This window comes from Anabrus simplex, chromosome X, assembly GCF_040414725.1.
Source record: "Anabrus simplex isolate iqAnaSimp1 chromosome X, ASM4041472v1, whole genome shotgun sequence".
In the NCBI taxonomy this organism is placed as follows: Eukaryota; Metazoa; Arthropoda; class Insecta; order Orthoptera; family Tettigoniidae; genus Anabrus; species Anabrus simplex.
Window position 1 is genome coordinate 118,772,288 of NC_090279.1, and position 21,312 is coordinate 118,793,599.

Consider the following 21,312-nt stretch of genomic DNA (forward strand, 5'->3'; position numbering starts at 1 on the left):
AACCCGTGAAATGTTCATCCGGAAGGGTATGGACGGAGAAATCCGTGAATTGGTAAAATCTTGTAAATCTTGTTGGCCTAGTAAACCCATCATGTCCACTAAGCAGGGGCTTTTGTCTTCTCATCAAGCGTCTCACCCCATGGAACGTCTTTACATCGACTATGTAGGACCGTTCCCCCAGTCAAATGGGAATGCCAACAAGTTCATCCTTGTGTGTGTAGATGGCTTCACAAGATTTTCTTGGTTATTTCCGACTAAGCTGGCTACCGCTCAGTCCACCATTTCTTGTTTAAACTCCATCTTCGCTTCTTTTGGTCCGTGTCAATATATCGTTTCAGATAATGCTTAAGTTTTCACATCAAATCTCTTTCGTAAATTCTGTTTTGAACTGTCCATATCGCATGTGACTACTTCTGCTTACTATCCTCAACCCTCTCTAGCTGAACGAGTCAATCGTGGTCTGAGGTCGGCTCTTATTGCCTATCATCATGAAGATCATGCTAGGTGGGACACGTCCCTGCATCGGTTAGCTTTTGCTTTGAATTCGGCAGTTCATGAATCTCATAAGTGTACTCCAGCTTCTTTGATGTTCAAGTTTGTTCCCAACACGCCACTCTCGAACCTTTGGTCTCTTAGTGATATTCTACCCGAGACAATAGATCCAGATAATATTAGAGATCTTTGGAAGAAGACCAAGGCCAATCTTAAAATTTCTCATGAAAAGGTTAGGGTAAGATATGATCGTGGACGGAGGCCCACCAATTTAAATGTTTGAGACCCAGTTATGGTCAAGAATTTTGTTCCCGCGGGCAAGCTTGCCCCCATATTTCATGGGCCGTGTACCGTCTTGGATTTTTTAACGCCGGAGACATTGTTAGTGAGCAACCCAGCCACCGAGAGAATCTTTAGGGTTCACCTGTCTCAGGTGAAACCTGTGTAAATTACTTGCTCATTGGATCTTTAAAATCGTGTAAGAACCCCAAAAGGTTATATTTTTCTCTAAATCCTAGGCCTTCTGCCTCTCATAGTTTTACATTTTGTTTTATTTATCTGCTCTGTATAAATTTTGTGAAACCTTCCCTGAGGTTACTCTGCTGTCCTCTCCATAAGACCATTATCAAGCTCCCGTCTCCTGCTAAACCACACCAGTGGCATTAAAATAAAAGTAATGAAATAAAAGTTTCCACGCCGCTGGCCCCTCAGCATCACCACAAAGACTGTACCCTTAAAATATTAATGTCCAACACAATTCTGCCGCCGAGATCTTACTGTTTCATTGCCCCCGCAGCCATGCGGCGCCGTACCGCCACTGAGGTGGGGTACGGGCCCACTCCACTCCAGCGAGGTCAACCTGTGTACGGCGCGCCGGAGCCCTCCTTCCGGCCAAGGCTGATGTGCGGCGCACCACCCGCAAACTAGTTGTGGACTGTAAACAAACTTCACATCTGCGGCGTGCAGGACGACTACCCCTCTCATAGTAGCGGAAGAGAGGTATCTCAGGGTACTTGAGGGGTCCGGGCGGCCTCCTCTGGATACAGGCAGCGGCGGCAGGTCTTGCCGCCAAAAGTAATCGGCAACTAATATACTCCTTCTGCTACATGGACTCTCTATTCGGCAATTAAATACTCCTTCAAATCAACATTTGGTGAACTTATATAATTTGTTTCCTTCAAGTTTTTTTTTTCGAATTCAACTACTACAACATAGAGACTCTTCATCAAAATCTACTACAAATGGTTTAAAACTGCACTTAATCTAGTCGCACCCACCTATATCAAACAACTTCTGAGATCTCCAACTACTGAAAAGTTATATTTTTCTCTTCTAAATTCTTCAACTCATCAGCAAAAACTTGGACTTTTTTTAAAACAAAATTTTTTGTTTTCTTCTGTGCCACCCCTTGGAAGGACTTTTGGGGGGTCTGTACCGGGCGGTACACCTCCACGCCGCTAGTTCAAATATTGCGCCAGTTGACACTCCTCTACAGGAGAAAGCCTGAACTTTAACAAACTGAATTAATTCAACGGTTTCTCGGAAGATGTCACCACTGTAAATTTGGTAATTTTGAAGTGTTCTGAACTGTGTCTATTTCGATTTGTGTTTGTTTGATCCGTATCAAGAAGTTGGGACATTCTCTAACAGATGTCTCTACCAAAAACTATGATAACGCACTCTGGTGTAAAGGAATGTAGTCTCCTGAAGAAATATTGTATTCCTAAGTTTTGTTTTTACTAAATTTTGTTCTGTGGTTTGTGGGTCGGCAATATAAATCCTTTGTTTCCACCTGTTTTGAATTCAGCCAATCCTGAATTTTCTAAATTAATTTTCCTCCAATCCTAGGTTTCTTGTTCATGTTGTGTGTAACTTTTGTTATTAGCCAGTAAAGGGAAGGGGTGTGGCGCTTTTATTTCATGAAAGGTCTCGAAGCTTCCTTGTGGGTATAAAATTGCTGAGGTTCATGGCTCGTCGCCACTCCATCGACGTCTTGCTTAGTGTGTGAATATGTATCAGGGGGCGGGATGCACCTCTTTCTTCGGGCAGCACTTCATCAACAATGTAATGGCTGTTTAATAACTTTATTTCTTGCTAGCTCAGCAGTTTAAACCCCGGGGCAGGTTCGAGACTTTTCTCATGTAACCTACCTTTAACCCCTCAGCGCCGACCTCTATACGTGGTATAGACCCTCTTTTCTTCCGTAGCCGCCGACCTCTATACGTCGTATAGACCCATACATGGTTTCACATTTACGACTATAGCGCGAAGAGTTTTGTAGTTATTGATATGCAAATATTTTTGTTTCCAAGAAGACATTTTCAGGTTTATCAGTGTTATAAATAAGAATTGAAAATCATTATAATGTAGTTGTTTTTGCAAGGTTAATTATTTGTCAAGTAAGACTGAGCACTAATTTCTGCTTTTTTAAAAAAAGTATGTTTGCTTCATTCTTTCCCACAGAAGAAAATAAAGAAATGATGATCTGAGAAGTTTGTCTTTCGGCGTGATATTCTTTGCTCTATTTCTACATTTGGAGTGCGGTTTATTTATTATATTTGTCTTTATTTCTCAGCTCGTAATATTTTCGTAACTCTCCACGAGCGCTCTGTGTAGGCATCAGCAAGTGCTGCTTTTTGTCATACGATACGAGAGCCAGTTGTTCATGGTATATATCTCGCTTGAAAGACTATATCTCGACCTTCCATCTGAAATATGTATCGAGTTGGTTTGTTTCGCATATAGTAAGTGTTATTCCCCTCATTCAGTTTCGTCCTTCTGCTTTCGGTCTTGCTGCAGCTTTATCAGTCCGTGTGGCGCGCCGCGCTCAGCCGTGGTTTGACTGACAGTAACGTGCTTGGAATATTATATAATTCAGAAGAACGTTTAGTCGGAAGTAGTAGTGACAGTATTAGCAGCACTGATAATGGAATAGATGATGTGGCAGTGGTAAATGATGAGTGACGATGAGGAGGAAACAGTACTTGGAAATTTCGTGTAGGAGACTATAGATAATTATCGATGGCCTAGAATGAAAACCTCGTATCTCACAAAGTTCTTCCTATCCATTACTTCCCTTAAGACTGGTCACGCCTCCCAGCCACACATGAATATGCGGTCCATCAGAACAATGTTCGTTGTGTTCTTTATTCTTATGCCGACGTGTGAAGGAAAATGAACCTTACCGTACCGTACTGTAGGAAAGCATGTCTGCGTGACTTATTTACTAACTCGTAGAGTGTAATTTTTATAAGGTTCATTTTCCTTTACGCATCCGCATAGGAAAATAAACCTAACGAACATTGTTCTGATGGACTGCATACCCAAATGTGACTGGGAGGCGTGACCAGTCTTAAGGGAAATAATGGATAGCAAGAACTTTTTGAGATACGAGGTATTCAATCTAGGCCATAGTTATACAGGTCAAAGGGAAGTTTTCAACAGTGAAGTATGATTCCTAAATTCTCTAATAATATTCACACATGACACAGAGACAAATATTGAGCAATTAGGGGTACCTTATCGGAGCAGCTGGTGAAAGGACTGTTTACAAAATACGCTCGCTCGGGTGGGGAAAGAAATATTCAAAGCCGGAGTGCATCAGATAATACAGTTCCAAGGTTGCAGAAAAGACATTTTATCAGGAAATTAGCACCGAAGAGTGAGAAATCCAAACCTCAGAGACGTTGTATCGTGTGTTAAAAACACGACGAAAAGAAGACATCAGTGTACTGTTGCCAGGAGTGTGACTTGGGTCCCTGTCTCGAAGAGTGCTTCGAACTCTATCACACGGAACTAAATTACTAAGGAAATGTGAAACAATTATGTTATTATCTGCACGTACTTAGTTCTGTTATAAGGAATTCCAAATTTCGTGAATATCGGGCTACTCTTATACTTGTAGTAACGTTGTAAGTGAATCAATGTATTTTAGTCGCGCGTAGTTGAAATCTCATCCGGCCGCGGGGTAGGAAGCTCTTTAAATGGCTGCGACGCTGAGGGGTTAAAATGTAAAAGACGTTTGGTGAAAATTCCGTATCTTTAACTACCAATTGGGATAGAGAGTGCCTTACCCTCTCGAGCTCCCACTCATATTGTTTTGAGGTGACTACGTTTTCATTACCGATTTTCTTCTTTTCTTAATGTAATAAAGTTTTCTTATACGAGTCACCTCCTTAGTATGGGATTAGCCCTTGTGTAAGCGGCCTAGTGCCAAGTAGGTTTTAAAAGTGTATTAGGAGTGCAAGCTACGCCTCCAGTCAATTTGGTATGTTGGGCCATGTAATTAACCTGTTCCTTTTCTGAGTAGGCCCAGTAGGTTGGGTACATGATACCCCTGTGTACATTTGTAAGTTGTGCCTGCAGGCAAGTGATTGTAAAAGTCGAGGATGCCTTAAATAGGCGTGAGTAACAGAGAGCCGGTTCGCTCGTTTCGAATTAGGTAGTCTAGTTGCATATTGGTAAAGTGGAGCTTGGAGCTCATTAATTATTCACCCGGGGCTTGAACCCCAGTAAATGTAATTTCTTAACTTGTTTTCCTCTTACTTGGTACCTGTTACTCTGTTGTTGTTATTTGTTGATTTTGAAAATAAAATATAACCTTTGTTAAAGTTTTAAATTAACTTTAATTTTGTAGTTGAGACCTATTCCAGCCCGCACTTTCTTTCACCTCTGCTGTTCCACAGACACCTCGGAACACATAGAATAACTATTTTGAACTGTTTTTAAATTTCGTTAATCATTTTATAATTATTCACATTAGTTACTGTTTTAATGTGCATTTAACGGAAAAATTGATTGCTTTTAGTACCATTGTAAGCGCGTAATGAGGAAGGAAACGCTGTATATTACCGGTACTATATACTGGTACTACAATACTGTGCATCATATATTTATCATACTTTACGTTGTACATTTGCTCATTAAATACTTCATGATCCTCATATTTTATCTGTATTAGAACGTCGAACATTTTAGTCCGTGAATTAGACTTAGCTATGAAACGTGGTTCATGTTCCACCTCGCCATCGCGAAGCACTGTTTCTCTTGGATTCCGAGACGGAAGTGCGCCGTGTGTCGCTGTGCCGTATGAAACATTCAGCAGTGACAGTTAAGCCATGTCTACTATTAAAACAGTATTTAAGCCACACGAGGCGGAATAATTCAGACTTATTCCATTCTACGTTGTACAGATATATTCACAATATAAATCTAGCAATGATTCATCTTCTTGTTCTTCTTCTACAATATCCTTATCATATGTCGGCTGTCATCGGGGCGATCTGACCCTTGTCCTCAGCAAGTTGGGGTACCGAGTCCATACCATTCTCGTACAGTCCGTAGCCAAGATTGTCTCCTTCTTCTCCTACACCTCTTTCCTTAAAGTATATCTTTGAGATAAACTGAAGGAGGTCATTTATTTATTTGTGTCAGTCGCATAATACAGTAAAATTACAAGAGAGATTATACATATTACAGTGGTGCTGCCTAGTGCCAGATATGAGCACTAGTATCAGATGGATGTTATTCTTTACGTTGTCACAATTCGCACTCTCTTTGAAGATTTCCACGTCGTCCAGGGCTCTCCGTAGTTACGGAGCAACTTCTATTCTAGTTTCGCAAGTTTCAGGCGAGCTGGATGAGCAGCCCTGCCTGATCATGTCAAAGCATCGTGAGAGAGGAGTTTTGCCTCGGAGTTAGCGCAGTGATACCTGCAAAGTGTGGCCACAGGTACATAGGTGTATGACTGTGTTCCAGTAGCTCTCCCATCTACTTGACCTGCAAGTTTCAAGATGCTTCTTCATTCCTCACGTGAAAAGCATGGATCTGGGCTTTTGATGGATTTGGTTTTAATTTATAATTCTGTAAACCTATAAAACACCGCACTACCTCATAATTTCGAATGATATTGTACGTGACCTCCAGCTTGGAGTACTGTAGCCTCACATCTCAAAGGATGGTGTTCAGGCCACAACAACATTAAGAAAGACAGGAGATACACAACACCGAAGTAAACATGGACGGAGAAAATGAAGTCCCTGTTACAGAGGATTTAAATAAATCTCTTGAAGGCAGTCCTTTGGACCCAGTTTCAACAGGACTGCTCAAGCTGTGATCAAGTATGCAGGTGAGAGACCTAAAGTACTGGACTTGCTTTAGTGATGTGCCAGCTACTCTCAACTTTATAGGTTGAATGACATGTTTTCTTACGATCATTAAGTTAGTAATTTTCGTGTTTAAACGCACAACTCTGTTTGACCACACAGTTCGCTAATATCTCTGGACCTTCAGCACTTATTGCAAACCGAAGGGTATCATCCGCATATGGCAGATTATTTATTACGATTCCTTTAACAATACTGATATCAGAAAAGCACCCTTTCATAGAAGTTATTGAAGAGGAGTGGAGTTATAACAGAGCCTTGCCTCATCCCTTGCTTTATTTCAATAGCACAGGCGTTGGTGTTATCAACCTTAAGAGATGCGAACTGATGTTAATACAGGTTGGCAACGTTTCGTATATCTTTTCCATCCAGACCAATATCATATAGTATAGTCAATTTACCATGTAAACAAAGAAGTCTCTGGACAACTGGGAATAAAGCAACACCAAGATGAATTAGTCTCTTCTGCGAGGAAACTTCCTGTCTTTCATGGACATATATACCTTGATCATGACCAAGGGTTTCTAGTGTAATGTGGAATCCGAACCGGAGGATGTCTTCATTTTACGAGGCACGTCCAGAGAGTGAGTTCCGTTTCAATTTATCTCCGCTGCAGCGTTGCGATCGCAGGTCCGCACATGCACGGTAGACGTTCTGTATCAAGGAGAAGAAGCGTGTGGCATTTTGAGATCGCTGTCAGCCACGTACGCTTTGTTGAGCTTGTTTACAATGTCGGTGTTGATTGAACATCCCGCCGCTTGTGAAAACAGATCTGTGATTCGTTTTATGAATGCTAGGAAAGTGAAACCAATTGAAATTTATCGGCAAATTTGCGACGTTTACGGACAAAATGCGATGAGTGATTCAATGGTGAGAAGGTGGGTCCGACAGTTCAGTGAAGAACGAAGTGGGCGTCCATCTTTGGTTACAGAAGAACTGGTTCACGCGATTGATGGCAAGATCCGGGAAAGCCGCAGGTTTACAATTAGTGCTGAAAGAAAATGTTTCCAACTGCTTGAAGACAAAGGCGGCAAACTTCTATGAAGAAGGTATACAAAAACGTGTGCCGCGCTATGACAAATGCCTGCAAAATTTCGGCAGTTATGTGGAAAAGTAGTTTAAGAGTTGTAGAATTTTGTGCAATAAATAATTTTTCTGTATCTGTACACAATTTAGTTTTATTAACAAACGGAACTTACTTTCTGGACGTACTTCGTATAACTCCCGAATTCCGTGGAAAGAACTCCAACCACAGCCACCTCAGCGACAATGATAATAGGCTATCAAGCCTCCTGATCTTTATTGTCAAATTAAGTCAGCAATACCCTTATGATAGGAACAGCGGTCCTGGTTGAAATGGGCCTCTACTTTGTGTCAAAACTGGATGTCTTCATTTAAGGCACCATTTCGATGGATTCCGTTCCTGGACCACGCTTGGCTGAGGGTCAGTTGCTAAAACTGAACGCGACATTGCGTTCGAAGGGTGGGAGCGTCGCGGTTCGTGCGGCCACGGCCGCCGCCGCGTCTCCTGAAAAGAGCTTCACCCCGGTGGAGCTGGACCGGTCGACACCACCACTAAGAGTGTGTGAGACGGGAGGGTTGGTCCGCGCAGCGTCTTTGTGTCTCCTGGCGCCGGTTCGCCGCCCTGCCCCGCGACAAAGCTCGAAAGTGTGTGCTGTGTGTGCAGCGACCGAACATTTTGTGCGACACGCACAAGCCAAACACGACCTCAGAGCAGGCGAGACTACCCGCTGAATTTAAGCATATTATTAAGCGGAGGAAAAGAAACTAACAAGGATTCCCTTAGTAGCGAACAGGGAAGAGCCCAGCACCGAATCTCGCAGGTTCACCCTGTCGGGAAATGTGGTGTTTGGGAGGGTCCACTTAACCGGGAACCTGCGGCAAGTTCAAGTCCTTCTTGAATGGGGCCACGCTCCGCAGAGGGTGCCAGGCCCGTAGAGACCGCTGCGGCTTCCGGGAGGATCTCTCCTTAGAGTGGGGTTGCTTGAGAGTGCAGCCCTAAGTGGGTGGTAAACTCCATCTAAGGCTAAATATGACCACGAGACCGATAGCGAACAAGTACCGCGAGGGAAAGTTGATAAGAACTTTGAAGAGAGAGTTCAAGAGTACGTGAAACCGTTCGGGGGTAAACGTGAGAAACCCGAAAATACCTCAACCGGGGAGATTCAAGCCTTATCCGCGCCTCTTCCCCTGCTTTGGCCAGATGGGTCTGTCCCCCTGCACGGAGCAATCCGGCGTCAGGGTGGTAACGGGTTTCTACTCGGCCGGGTAGTGGTGGGGAGGTCGGTGGGCCGCACTTCTCCCCTCGTTGGACGTCTAAGGCCTGGGTGTGTAGCCTGTTCGTCCGCGTCGCAAGGCGTGTTCGTCGGACAGACCCCCGGTGTTCCGGCCGACGGCTCGACGGTGTGTGTGTGCGCGCGGAGTTGATTCGCCGCCCTTCGGGGCCGGCGTCCGGCCCCTGACAAGCGAGGGCGCGTGGCATGGACGACGGACCCCCGGCCCGACTCCGGCCCCGCTCAGCTGTTGGTTTGGCGATGCCTCGGACAGAAGAATCTTGTAGACTCCCGTCAGGGGCGCAAAAGCTTCGGGTAATTTCACGACCCGTCTTGAAACACGGACCAAGGAGTCTAACATGTGCGCGAGTCATTGGGTTGACACTAAACCTAAAGGCGCAATGAAAGTGAAGGTCCCGCCTCGTGCGGACCGAGGGAAGATGGGCCGCGCTGCTGTGCGGCTCCGCATTCCCGGGGCGTCTCGTTCTCATTGCGAGTTGAGGCGCACCCAGAGCGTACACGTTGGGACCCGAAAGATGGTGAACCCTGCCTGGCCAGGACACTAGCAAGGGAGATGTGGAGCTACAGGCAAGAAACCAAGAGAATTTAGAGTTTTGTGTAAATATGTTGGAAGGAAGATATTTTAAGATGTCCTTGGTGATGCGGGCAGTCACTTCACCACTGCCTGCTCCTTAGGCTCCAGAGCTTCCTGATCTCTTTGAGACTCTCAGTTCAGCTTTTCACGGCCGGTGTCCAGGCTGTATGCCGTGGTCGAATATCGTTAGTAGTTGCCTATGTCCCACCGGAAACTGAGCGGGGCATTCCCAGGAATCCGGTCCGTATGAAGGTCGGTAGAGTACTGAAGGTGTGGCATCCAGTAAATGGAAGAGCAATCCGAAGCGGCAAGAAATTTACCTGAAAGGAAACATAAAACACTTTGTTGGTGTAGCTCTGAAGATGTAGCAAAATGAAACTGCCGTGAAAGTGGGAATCTGGTAACGCTTGTGGCCGTCGAGTGGAATGACGTGTTCCTACAAGCTGTGGCTCAGCTTACCTGGCCTTTCCGTTATGTATAATAGAGGAAGGACTGTTTACTACTCGGCCATGTGTACATACTTCTATCTGCACTCAACATACAACAGCCACACCCAGAATTCTCCTGAGTTGTATAGTGATTACCTTCCTCATGACGGAACTGCAACGTGAGTAACAATTAGGCAAGTATACTCCATATCTTCGTGATGTGATGATTATTGTTTAAAGAGGCCTAGCATCTAGCTCCTTGGCCCCTAATGATACGAAATGTAAAAACAATTTAAATGTCCAAATATTCAACCTCTGACCTGAATTCATATCTTGATTGTGAATAATGAATGGACGAAAGCAAGATAATCAGCGGATCCAATTCAAATATTAAACATTAAGAAGAATTCCAATAATCAATCCTACGAATACAAATATAAACACGACGATGAACAATTATTATGAACTTAAAACAATCAGCGGATCCGCTCCGAAATGGCGCACCTATCCAGAAGCTAACTTACGACAATGGTATATACTGACCAAGGAGCTGCTTCCAAAGCACATCCTTGAATCGATTATGCTTTGTGTCTAAAGAGGTCGACAATCTAGGTGAATGGCCCCTCATAAAGGTACCTATCGCTAGTAAAGAAGAACCACGGTGTAATGGATTTAAAATTAATCTTCGCGATGATACGATGCATATTGATTATGTGTCCATTTTCTTGTCTGGCCCACCGTGTATTCAAACTTCAGGATTCCATGGACTTTCTCTAATTGGTGATGGTGTGCTATCTAGCGGTCGACTTGGAATTTAAGCAGCGAGTTAGCTAAGTTGTGCTGCTATCTGGGCGCTAGAAGTGAAGCTTTCTCAGTCGTAGTCAGTCGACAATGCAGATAGCAGTTGTTCTGATTTTTGCTTCTTAACCTGAAGACGCTGGAACCTATTCTCTGCTGATTGTGCCTTAAGAAGGGTAGAAAATCATGATGCAAGAAGAGGAGATGGTTGAGAAATTAGACCCTGGATGATGGATTGTCCATCTAGGCGATAGGCCTGAACAGTTGGTTATCCTTTTAGAATATTTAATATATCTTGTTTCCTTCGACCTCGTAAGTAAGTTGCATCCATCTTCTGTACTGAACTAAGCTACCAAGGAATGGATTAGTTAATAGTGTTAATACGTGGAGATATTTAACCTCAAAATTGAAATTCTGCATGTGGTTTTAAAAGAAATTGACTTCCTAAAACAGGTACTCATAATAATCTTGTAATAAGGTATTATTTTCGGGCTTCAAGTTGTAATGGTCATTATGGCATTTGTTTATCTTCTTGACTTTAGTTAATTAAGGTTTTGTGCACAAAACAAGTTATGTTTATTATTATAATATTTTCAATCAAATGTGCCTTTAATGTAGGGCTTCTAATGACTTCCTCGGTACTTCAAGTGCTTGTTTTGATTTCGGTGCTCGTCATCTGTTACACTCTGTGTAACAGAATGAAAAGATACCGTGGCCATGCTGTGTTGAATTTGACATTTGAGTATCTAATTATTGTTGGTAACTTGATTTTCAGCTGATTTTTGGTGTGGATCTTCGTGCATATGGAAGGTTTTTCTGATGAGTTTGATTAACTCATTTGGTTTAAGCTACCGTACCTTGGAGAATATTAGGGTTATTTATCCTATTTATGAATTTATGTCCATGTTTCGGATGATTTCATGGTGTTAACTGAAGTTATGCTTTTTGGAGGATTTAATTTAATTTTAGTGCAGCCCTGGAGTAACCGAGAAATTCATTAGGGAAATTTCATCTTTCTTTCAGTAATAGTTGTCTTAAGATTTTAATCTTCTATTGATCTACGTTTGTTTATTGTTCAAAAAGATTTTCTGCCTCCTGGCAATTTGAGTTAGTGTTAAAGTCATTTATTTTCAATTGATATCCCTGATTAATTATTCTGAAAGGTGTTCACGTTCATTGTGCAGTGGTAATTGATTTTTTTAAAAAGTTAGTTTTGAGGTCGTAAATTCTTAAATTATTTACCTAATTAAATTTAGTTTGATCAATTTAATTTGAGTTATTATTTCAGCCAATTAGTTAATTAAGCTTATTTTAGTTCATTCGCTAGGCCTCTTGTGTCCAGAGCTTCCTCAATCAGCGACGGCCTTCTGTTGGGATAATTCGTAAGTCGTCCTTTTGCTTATTTTATCCCTGGTCGTGCTAACACTCTTGACATTTACCTTATGTTGTGAGAACGGTATTTCTAGAAAATAACGTAAACATTCGGTGTTCCACACAAAAGGGCGCAACCCATAGGCAACTCAAACCCATAGTGTTCCCCACATAGTGGGTACTATTCCCAGGGACCCGTTCTACCCCGCGGTATTCCTTGACATATTGAATAGTAATCACAGTGACCCGTACTATACCGTGGTGTTACCCACGTAGTTGGTACTAATCACCGGGACCCGTATTATCCCGCGGTGTTCCTCACACTGTGGTATTAATGAGAGGTAAAACCCACACACTTGGTGTTCCTCACATAATGGGCATTAATGAGAAGTAAAACCCAGACCCGTAGTGTTCCTCGGAGGCAAACCCAAAATGTACCTCACACAGTTGTACAAATCTCAGGGAACAGTACTATCCGTCGTGTTGTTCACATAGTTGTACGAATGACAGGTAAACCCCAGACCCGTGGTGTTCCTCGAAACACAAACCCATTGTGTTCATCACATAGTGGTACTAATCACAGGACCCCGTACAATCCCGTGGTGTTCCTCATATAGTGGGTACTAATGACAGGTGACCCCCAGACCCATGGTGTTCCTGGGAACGCGAACCCACGGTGATCGTCACATAGTTGTACAAATCTCAGGGACTCGTACTATCGCGTAGTGTTCCTCACAAAGTGGGTACTAATCACAGGTAAATCCTAGACCAGTGGTGTTCCTCGAAACACAAACCCATTGTGTTCATCACATAGTGGTACTAATCACAGGACCCCGTACAATGACGTGGTGTTCCTCATATAGTGGGTACTAATGACAGGTGACCCCCAGACCCATGGTGTTCCTGGGAACGCGAACCCACGGTGATCGTCACATAGTTGTACAAATCTCAGGGACTCGTACTATCGCGTAGTGTTCGTCACATAGTGGGTACTAATGCCAGGTAAATCCCAGACCCGTGATTCTCCATGGTGTTCCTCACATTGTGGTACTAATGACAGGTGAACACGAGACCCGTGGTTTTCCTAGGAACGCAAACCCATGGTATTCATCACATAGTTGTACAAATCTCAGTGACACGAACTATACAGGGGTGTTCCTCACAAAGTGGGTACTAATCACAGGGACCCGTTCTATCCCGGGGTTTTCCTCGGAATGAAAACCCATGGTGTTCCTCACATAGTTGTACAAATCTCAGTGACACGAACTATACAGGGGTGTTCCTCACAAAGTGGGTACTAATCACAGGTAAATCCTAGACCAGTGGTGTTACATGCAACGCGGACCCATGATGTTCCTCACAAAACGTAACTAATCACAGGGACCCGTACTATACCGTCGTGCTCCTCGGAACGAAGCACATGGTGTCCCTCACATAGTGGGTACTAATTTCAGGTAAATCCTAGACCAGTGGTGTTATATGCAACGCGGACCCATGGTGTTCCTCATATTGTGGTACTAATGACAGGTAAACGGCAGACCTGTGGTTTTCCTCAAAACGCAAACCCCTGGAATTCATCACATAGTGGTACTAATCACATGGACCCGTATTATCCGGTGGTGTTCCTCACATAGTGGGTACTAATTTCAGGTGAATCCTAGAAAAGTGGTGTTCCATGCAACGCGGACCCATGATGTTCATCACATAGCGTAACTAATCACAGGAACCTGTACTATACCGTGGTGCTCCTCGGAACGAAGCACATGGTCTTCCTCACATAGTTGTTTAAATCTCAGGGACCCGTACTATCCCGTGGTGTTCCTCTCATAGTGGTACTAATCACAGGGACCCGTACTATACCCTGGTGTTCCTCATATAGCGGTACTAATAATAGGGAGCCTATTATACCGTGGTGCTCCTCACACATTTGTACTATTCACAGGGATCCGTAGTATCCCGTAATGTTCATCACAGAGTGCGAACTAATTACGGGGACCCGTACCATCCCATGGTATTCCTCACATTGTGTTGCTAATCAGAGGGATCCGTACTATCCCATGGTGTTCATCACTTATTGGTACTAATCACAGGGACCTGTACTGGTGTTCCTCATATAGTGCGAACTAATGACAAGTAAAACACAGCCCAGTGGTGATCCTGAGAACGCGAGCCCATGGTGTTCGTCACATAGTTGTACAAGTGTCAGGGACCCGTACTATCCCGTGGTGTTCCTCACAGAGTGGGAACTAATCACAGGGACCCGTCCTATCCCATGGTGTTCCTCACAGAGTGAGAACTAATCACAGGGAGCCGTACTATACTGTGGTGTTCCTCACAGAGTAGGAACTAATCACAGGGACCCGTACTATACTGTGGTGTTCCTGACAGTGCGTACTTATCACAGGTACATCCCAGACCAATGCTGTTCGTCACATAGTTTCAGAAGTCTCAGGGACCCGTTCTATCCCGTGGTCTTCCCCACATAGTGGGTAAGAATGTCAGGAAAATCCCAGACCCGTGCTGTTCCTCGGAACGCACACCCATGTTTCCACAACCAGATGCTGAAACACCCGAGCGACGTTAGCTTCTTTTATCTCCCTGGGATCCTCTAACCGAATCTAGGCAAAGGGTTATCCTCCGTCATAGTGATGGGTACTGTAAATACACAGTGATCCTCTAACAGACCCATGGTATTCCTCAGTTTGTGGTACTAATCACAAGGATAGTGGAACTAAGCACAAGTAATTTGGTTCAAAATTCAGCATCCCTTGGTCTCGTCTTCCACGCACAGAGATCTGTGTGTTTGGTCCGCGAGAGCTATATTATTTCGCTCACGTCGACTGGAAAGCCAGGTAAGAACCCCCTAAACGCCACCTGGGACGCAGCACGTGGGAGTAACACCTCTCCCCATGCTACGGCAGCGTAGTAGGTTCGTGGATAATCTGCTGTTACTTGATGTCGTGTGTCCCCACTCTCTTACCGCTCTTACAACTGCCAATGGCTGCCACACAGAAAAGCCACATAAGATGACTAGACTCTAATTCTTCTGACCGTAACATATTGAAGTCTGTTGGTGAGGTTTACCATTTTCCACGAGCTGGTGGGCTATCTGTTTAGCTGTAACATTCGCATGACCCTCTGTAACTGGTTGGTTACAACTCAGACGTTTAAGAAACCTCCAGCCTTTCTGGCTATCCTTCCTTAGATCAGTGTCCCCATCGCTCCTGTTATTAGATATCGCTTTTAAGAAATCTTCCCCAGCTTGGACGGTATCGGATCTCAAATGATCGTTGTCAAAGAGATCACGATAGTTCCTCAATATTTCAATAGTTTTTGTATATAGTGTTCACCGTCAGCGAATTGAGATACGAGAAAAATTTCACGATATTTACATAATCATCACATTAAGGAAAATGCTCCATATTCAAAATGTTCTCGTGCAGTGAAATAATACATTTCCCCCAATCAGCCTTCTTAAAATGACATCATCTTCGAAAAGGCACTCAGATTCTAATGATTTAAAGGTAAGATGTATTGAACTATGACGAGGCCACAGAACTAGTTGCAAACAGAATTTTGTGGTGGCATTTTGTAAATTAACAGAGAGTCGCAGACTGAACGATGAAAGGCATAAAAGTCTGTAATGAAGATGTATGTATGAAAAGGAACTGTCTGCGGTCTGATTGCAGCATATATCTGGCATATAACAGGACGATGAGGGATTGTTTGCCCCTCTGATTTCGCTGAAAACCGAGATATGTGTTTGCTTACGCAGATACTGTAATTTAATATCTGGATAATATCCATCCTCCATCTCGCACTGTTGAATGATACTGGAAGTTTGTTATCATGCTGTAGAAATAGATTGCACGAATCTGTCCATTCTACACCAGCTTCTCCTCTTTCTTCGGTACCTGGGTAGCCCCATGTTGTATTATGACTCTTGATGTCACCAACCAAAAAATTCACATGTTGATGCTGGAAGGCTCCACAAATCTAAATACAGTAACTGGTGGCTTATTGATTGAGCTCTACTGTGAGAGTCTCAATGTCATCACGGGAGATGATCTGGATGTTGGATAGCACTGAGGGTGTTCAAACACTAAACACATGACCTTGATTTTTGGACGGCGAAGATTCTAGTCTCGGCGACTTTCCTGAATGCATATTATTAGAGTGTCCAGTAAATTGCAAGGCTATATATTTTGTGTTGTCTTTCAGATTCTTAAAATTAAGTGAATAATAGAAGTAGTATAATTGGATGGTTCTGGCGCCTCCTCCTCCTCCGGCTCTCGGGAGAGGCCTCCTCCTCCCGCGGGAAATTTGAATTTTGGCGGGAAATTTGAATTTTGGCGGGAGATTTGAATTTGTAAACAAAGCCACGTGCTTTTTGACAGCTGTCATCGACAACAACGCATCGCTAACCTCAGTACTGCCATCTTGACGGGCCTAAACCTCACTAGTGCCAACTTAACCTAACTAGCATGAGGTAAACAAACCCACGTGTTTTTTGACAGCCACGTGCTTTTTGACAGACAACAACGCATCGCAAACCTCAGTACTGCCATCTTGACGGGAATAAACCTTAGTGGTACCAACTTAACCTAACTAGCGAGAGGTAAACAAAGCCACGTGTTTTTTGACAGCCACGTGCTTTTGACAGATTTGTAAACAAAGCCACATGCTTTTTGACAGACAACACCGCATCGCAAACCTCAGTACTGCCATCTTGACGGGAATAAACCTTAGTGGTACCAACTTAACCTAACTAGCGAGAGGTAAACAAAGCCACGTGCTTTTGGACAGCCACATGCTTTTTGACAGCTGCCATCCGCCATCTTTGAGCACCGTGCTGCCCTCTTTCGTCACCTGTCATCGGCAGTGCTGCCATCTTGACGGGTCTAAACCTTAGTGCTACCAACTTAACCTAACTAGCGCGAGGTAAACAAAGCCACGTGCAGCCGTCATCCGCCATCTTTGAGCACAGTGCTGCCCTCTTTAGCTACTTACCTTTGAAATGTGGTGGCGGATAATTTGAAAAATGCTTTTTGACAGCAGCCATATTGCATCGCAAACCTCAGTGCTGCCCTCTTTAGCTAGATACCTGTGGTAGCAGACAATTCCACGTGACAGCAGCCATCTTTGAGCACCGTGCTGCCCTCTATGTGGTGGCGGCAAATTCCACGTGCTCTTGTTTGGAAACAAACTCACGTGCTTTTTTGACAGCTACCATCCACCATCTTTAATCAACAGAGCACAGTGCTGTACTCTTTAGCTAGATACCTTTGAAATGTGGTGGCGGCAATTTGAAAAATTCTATGTGCTCTTGTTGGGAAACAAAGCCACGTGCTTTTTTTTGACAGCTGTCATCCGCCATCTTTAATCAATAGAGCACTGTGCTGCTATCATGCGGGCAATTTCGTTAGCTGTCATCCGCCATCTTTAATCCAGAGAGAACAGTGCTGCACTCTATGTGGTGGCGGCAAATTCCACGTGCTTTACAAACCCATGTGCTTTTCTGACAGCTGTCATCCGCCATCTTTAATCCAGAGAGAACAGTGCTGCACTCTATGTGGTGGCGGCAAATTCTACGTGCTTTACAAACCTATGCGCTTTTCTGTCATCCGCCATCTTTAATCTAGGGAGAACAGTGCTGCACTCTATGTGGTGGCGGCAAATTCTACGTGCTCTTATTTGGAAACAAATTCTACTCGCTCTTCAGCTGTCATCTACCATCTTTAATCAAAAGAGCGCCGTGCTGCCGTGCTTTTTGACAGCTGTCATCCGCCATCTTTGAGCACTGTGCTGCCCTCTTTAGATGTTAAATTCTTCACCTATCATCGGGAGTGCTGCCATCTTGGCAGGCCTAAACCTTAGTGCTGCCAACTTAACCTTACTAGCGTGAGATAAACAAAGCCACGTGCAGCTGTCATCCGCCATCTTTGAGCACAGTGCTGCCCTCTTTAGCTACTTACCTTTGAAATGTGGTGGCGGATAATTTGAAAAATGCTTTTCGACAAGCAGCCATCTTTAATCCAGAGAGAACAGTGCTGCCCTCTATGTGGTGGCGGCAAATTGAAAAATTCCACGTGCTCTTGTTTGAAAACAAACTCACGTGCTTTTTTGACAGCTGTCATCTGCCATCTTTAATCAACAGAGCACAGTGCTACCCTCTTTAGCGATTCCACATGACAGCAGCCATCTTTAATCAAGAGAGCACTGTGCTGCCATCTTTAGCTAGATACCTTTGAAATGTGGTGGCGGCAAATTGAAAAATTCCACGTGCTCTTGTTTGAAAACAAACTCACGTGCTTTTTTGACAGCTGTCGTGCAGTTGTCATCCGCCATCTTTGAGTATAGTGCTGCCCTCTTTAGCTACTTACCTTTGAAATGTGGTACGTCATCCGCCATCTTGCATCGCAAACCTCAGTGCCGCCCTCTATGTGGTGGCAGACAATTCCACGTGATAGCAGCCATCTTTGAGCACCGTGGTGCCCTCTATGTGGTGGCGGCAAATTCCACGTGCTCTTGTTTGGAAACAAACTCACGTGCTTTTTTTGACAGCTGTCATCTACCATCTTTAATCAACAGAGCACAGTGCTGCACTCTATGTGGTGGCGGCAATTTGAAAAATTCTATGTGCTCTTGTTGGGAAACAAAGCCACGTGCTTTTTTGACAGCTGTCATCCGCCATCTTTAATCAATAGAGCACTGTGCTGCTATCATGCGGGTAATTTCGTTAGCTGTCATCCGCCATCTTTAATCCAGAGAGAACAGTGCTGCACTCTATGTGGTGACGGCAAATTCCACGTGCTTTACAAACCTATATGCTTTTCTGACAGCTGTCATCCGCCATCTTTAATCCAGAGAGAAGAGTGCTGCCCTCTATGTGGTGACGGTAAATTCCACGTGCTCTTGTTTGGAAACAAAGCCATGTGCTTTTTTGACAGCTGTCATCCACCATCTTTAATCACCGTGCTGCCCCGGTGACGGCAAATTCCACGTGCTTTACAAACCCATGTGCTTTTTTGACAGCTGTCATCCACCATCTTTAATCACCGTGCTGCCCTCTATGTGGTGACGGCAAATTCCACGTGCTCTTGTTTGGAAACAAAGCCATGTGCTTTTTTTTGACAGCTGTCATCCGCCATCTTTAATCACCGTGCTGCCCTCTATGTGGTGACGGCAAATTCCATGTGCTCTTGTTTGGAAACAAAGCCATGTGCTTTTTTTGACAGCTGTCATCCGCCATCTTTAATCACCGTGCTGCCCTCTATGTGGTGACGGCAAATTCCATGTGCTCTTGTTTGGAAACAAAGCCATGTGCTTTTTTTTGACAGCTGTCATCCGCCATCTTTAATCACCGTGCTGCCCTCTATGTGGTGACGGTAAATTCCACGTGCTTTACAAAGCCATGTGCTTTTTTGACAGCTGTCATCCGCCATCTTTAATCCAGAGAGAACAGTGCTGCCCTCTATGTGGTGACGGCAAATTCCACGTGCTCTTGTTTGGAAACAAAGCCATGTGCTTTTTGACAGCTGTTATCCGCTCGCATACCCGCAGTGATACATGTTTAGACTTGAACACATACATACTACTGTTCAAAACTTATTACAACTTGAACTGCATACTAGTGTTCGATGTTGCAGAACACAGCATTGCGAGACTAGAATCAAGCACTGTTTAGAAAAACAAAAAATTCTCTTCTCAACATACTTACTGAGCTGCTCTTCCTGCTCAGTGAAGGTACATCTCTATCGAACGTGCATTGCAAAAGCAAGATTGTAAAACATAACAAGACTAGAATCGAACACTGCACTTGATGTTAACTTCAACATGTGATTAGAACATTAAATCAGGTTCAAACATAGCAGGACTAGAATCGAACTCTTCCTACTCTTTCAAGGTACACCTCTATCGAACATGCATTGCAAAAAACAAGATTGTAAAACATAACAAGACTAGAATCAAACACTGCACTCGATGTTGTTAACTTCAACATGTGATTAGAATATGAAATGAGATTAAAAACATAGCGAGACTAGAATCGAACATTGCACTCGATGTTGTTAACCTTAACATGTAATCAGAACATTAATTGATGTGCTCAAAACACTAGATAAGTAGTCAAGACTAGAATCGAACACTGCACATTAATTGATGTGTATAACTTCCTTTACCTTTACTGACTCTGTCAAGGTACATCTTTATCGAACATGCATCGCAAAGCGAGAGTGTGCAAGTTTAGACTTGAATGCATACCACTGTTCAAAAAACATATATACACATACTATAGTGCGATGTTGTAGTACACTATATTACAAGACTAGAATCAAGCACAGTTTAGGAAAAAAATCTCTTCTCAACATACTTACTGTGCTAGACGATAACATACTTACGAATTTAATCAACATCTTCTTTCTTGCTCTTATTCTTCTTCGAGAGGAAGGAGTAGGAGGAGAAGGTAATACCTAATCTAAAATAAAAGAATATGCCAATTCTACAGTATTTATTCACATCTTGTATGTACTAGTTTTATCATGAATGATTTTACTTGTAGTGATGTTTGCATACTTTTGCTTTCTCGATGTAATTCTTGTATGTACATGCTTTTACGCATCAGTAAAACTAATAACACAAGATTTGTTCTCTATGCCGTGATATATAATGAAAATAGAACGTTGATTTAGTTCTTCCATTTCTAAATCAGTTAGCACGCTAAATCTATTAGGTAAAAAACTTGAAAGTCTTCGCAGACACATAAAATCCTTTCTCCAAATTTCGTTTTTAATCTTCGTAGTGAAATTACTTTAAATTGCTCATTTAGCGGTAGACTTGTTAACGGCTTGGTAGTTGGAGTTGAAATATGACCTAGCTGGTTAATCTTCTCCATGGTTTTTCTAAAAAGAATAAATATAGCGTTAGCACTTGCATCACACATAGTAATAATAGGATATAAAAGGGTAAGTGTGCTAGCCTAGAGTTACGATGTTCGGAAGAAAGCAAGTTTCAACCTATAGAGGTCAGACATGGCTGTGAGTTTGAAATTATAAGATTAACCTCTTCTACAGCATGAAAGATTGAAAAGAATAACTATTTATCTATAGACTAAAGTTGCTATGTTCGGAAGAAAGCAAGTTTCAACCTATAGAGGTCAGACATTGCTGTGA